The following is a 3754-nucleotide window of genomic DNA, read 5'->3' as shown; positions in this document are numbered from 1 at the left end:
ATGGTTAAAAATCGTTTAATGAAACGAAGAAACTAAGAATCGTTACTTTTTTATAAACGTTTGCGCTCATAGATAAAAAAATTAGTCAAATCAAAAATTAAAATTTTTAAAAAATTAAAAAAAAAATTTCTTCTATGCATTTGTCAAACACATTTTTTTCCTTACGGTTAATTTCAAATAACAGGAAAGATGCTGCCAACTTTATAAAGCACTTCAATTTGCTCAATAACAAGGAAAGATGTTAACACAGTCATTATCAAATGAGTGCATAAATTCCAAATTTGTCATTTCTTTTGTTTCATAATTGATACAATAAATCATTAAAGAAACCTTACTGCCTGACAAGGAGTTTTCATCTTGAAACAATTTATCTTCTTTTGCTTGTCCTCAAATAACAGAATAAAACCCAGTAGATACTATCACGGTTCCAACAACACTGAAGTTAAGAGAAAAAGATTATTAAGCAACAATAGAAAAATAAAATTAACTAATTAAGTATATAGTGTGAGTTGATCAGAAATTAAATAGTTTTAATTGATAGATAATATACCTTTTAAGATACAAAGTTTCACTAAGGAATATGATATTCATAGTAGTAGCGATGGTAATTGAGAGAAGCTTGAACATTCACACATATACAGGGCCTTTTCGGTTGAACATTCACACTTATACGGGATCTTTTCGGTAGAGACACCACAGTGTTCAACAACGTGCTGCACAGTGTCTGCAACACGTGTATATTATGCTTTTTATAGGATTTTTTTTAAATTGCGAAATATGTTATTTTTTGTATTTTGGATAAGTTCGCCGCACCTCTGAATTTTTAGTTTTATATGAAGTTCGCTTTATTCCATGGCGGACTTTGAGTTAAATCCACAAAGAGAAATTAAACATTGAAAAAGATACTATAAATAGAGAATACAATAAGTATTACTTTCGACAAAAATGACGGTTATTATTATCGTCTCTACAAGAGTACACAAGAGTACACAGGACACAAGAATAAGAATCTAGTTTGGTTTAATTTGAATAAAAAGAAAAGTTCGAAAAATTAAATACAATAAGCATAGTTTCTTTAATATCGCTGACGATTATATCACCTCCAAGAGTACACGAATACACAAAAGTATATAAATAAGTCGTTTCTAACTCGAAAATGTAGGAATTTGAAATTCGACCAAGATGTTGCGAACTTTATATGAATTTTATAAAGTTTGTTGGGTACGGCGAACTTGTCCCCACAGATAAAAAAAAAGAGAAAGTCTATGAAACAGCACTTTTATTAAAATACGACGAGCACTTGACCAGCAAAAAAATGAGTAATTTTATGTTATTGGATTAAATCTCACACCATTAAAAACATCAATGATAATTTTTTATGACTACACATCACAAAATTTGCTGACCTTAACACTCTTCATAAAAAACGTTGGATTTCATAATATAAGGTTTGATTAATTTTTTTTAAAAAAATAAAGGTTTTTTTTATTTTATAATAGAAAAAATAGGACAAAAAACAAAAATAAGTCAAGGGAGAAAATAATTTACGTGAATCAGCCAAAACGAAAACTGCTTCATAAATCCACCAATGCACATTTATATGTAGTTCGAACCAGCTAAATTTGATCTCCATTTCTACATAATTCGAACCAGATGGGTTGGAATTATACACAAACACACGCACACACTAATTCGAACCAGCTTAGTTTGAATTACACACAGTAATTCATAGTATAATTCGAATTATGTTGTTAAAAAATTAATTTATTAAAAATTTATTAAAAAATTAATAATCTAAAAATTAAAAAAATATATATTTTATTTCATACGTTAAAAAAAAGCTAACAAAATATTTAATTACGAGACTTCTTTAAAATATTAATGAGCTATCAATTTGAATTTCATACAATACTTTTTTGTCCATTTTTAATAGCTCATGAATATTTTTTAATAAAATTTTTTAAATTATACTACAAAAAATATTTTATTCTATGAAAAATAATTTAAAAAAATGGCTTAAAAAATGTTAGGAGTACTATAAAAATTTGTAATGTTCTAATAACTTAGGTAAATACATGCATGTACTCAAATTTTAAATAAAATATTTTACATAGTCAATAATAATTTAGAAATGAAAGAAAATATTTTATTCCATACAAAATAATTAAAAAATATATTTTATTCTATACAAAATAATTTTAAAAAATGGCTTAAAAGATGTTATGAGTACTATTAAAAGTTTGTAATATTCTAGTGATTTAGGTAAATATATGATAAAAATATTTTTTCTTTAATTTCTAAATTATTAGTGACTATGTAGAGTATTTCTTTAATGTCCTAAGTCATTAGGACGTTACAAATTTTTATAGTACTTCTAACATTTTTTAAGCCATTTTTTAAATTATTTTGCATAGAATAAAATATTTTTTTGTGGTATAATTTAAATAAATTTATTAAAAAATATTCATGAGCTATCAAGAATGGGTAGAAGAGTATTGTATAGAATTCGAATTGCTCACCATATAATTTGAATCAGAGTGATTCGAACTTCTCCATGCGTAATTCGAATCATGTAATATCTCACCATATAATTTAAATAATTTTATTAAAAAATTATCATGAATATTTTTTAATAAATTTATTTAAATTATATCACAAAAAAATTATTTAATTCTATGCAAAATAATTTAAAAAATGGCTTAAAAAATGTTAGAAATACTATAAAAATTTGTAATGTCCTAATGACTTAGGACATTAAAGAAATACTCCACATAGTCACTAATAATTTAGAAATTAAAGAAAAAATATTTTTATCATGTATTTACCTAAATCAATAGAATATTACAAACTTTTATAGTACTCATAAATTTTTTAACAGCATAATTCGAATTATACCATGAATTACTTTGTGTAATTTGAACCAAGCTGGTTCGAATTAGTGTGTACGTGTGTTTGTGTATAATTCGAACCAAGTTGGTTCGAATTAGTGTGTGCGATGTTTGTGTATAATTCGAACCCATGTAAAAATGGAGTTCAAATTTAGTTGGTTCGAACTACATATAAACGTGTATCGATGAATTCATAAAGTAGTTTTCGTTTTGGCTGATTCGCGTAAAATTTTACTCCTCTTGACTTATTACCCTGATTTGCCCGAAAAAATACCTCTGTTTCTAACTCTTTTCTATAACATTATTCTACAAAAATGCTAAAAAAATATTATTTATACATTAAATAATTAATCATTAAAATTAATTATTATATATTTATGTACAAATATGTTGTTTAGTTTATTTTTTAAAATATATTTTATATTTTAATATATATTTTATACTAATAACTAATTTTAATAACTAATTTTAATATACATATAATATAATCATTATACCAATGCTAAATAAGCGTTTGTTATTATATTAATTTTGTACTAATATATAAAATAGTATTTTGTTACAAAGATACAAATATATTATTATTCTGTTCCAATAGATAATTTCTTTTATGTTTTCTATACTTTTTAAATAGGAATAGAAACTCTAAGTAGGGTTTGTTTCTTTTGTTTTTTTTTTAAATTTTATAAAGAACAAAAAACGAGGTAAATATAGAAAATAAAATTGTATTACTTTTATTATTTTTTTTTGGTTTTCTTCTGTTCTTTACAAAATTTAAATAACAGACAATACTAAAAAAAAATAAAGGTACAAATCAAATATATCCTAAATTTTTATATTTTTATTTTCAGAAATAAAATCTAAAC

The 3754-nt window shown here is 23.8% G+C and overlaps 1 long non-coding RNA gene across 1 annotated transcript; it reads right to left on the bottom strand.

Moving 5' to 3' along the window:
- On the bottom strand, positions 172 to 631 carry LOC110263557. The gene is made up of 2 exons (XR_002349375.1): positions 551 to 631; positions 172 to 436 (listed from the first exon to the last, which is right to left on the bottom strand). It is a non-coding gene; the product is annotated as an uncharacterized LOC110263557 (long non-coding RNA).

The sequence above is a fragment of the Arachis ipaensis genome, chromosome B06 (genome assembly GCF_000816755.2).
Source record: "Arachis ipaensis cultivar K30076 chromosome B06, Araip1.1, whole genome shotgun sequence".
Taxonomy (NCBI): domain Eukaryota; kingdom Viridiplantae; phylum Streptophyta; class Magnoliopsida; order Fabales; family Fabaceae; genus Arachis; species Arachis ipaensis.
This window is presented reverse-complemented; position numbering and strand designations above follow the sequence as displayed.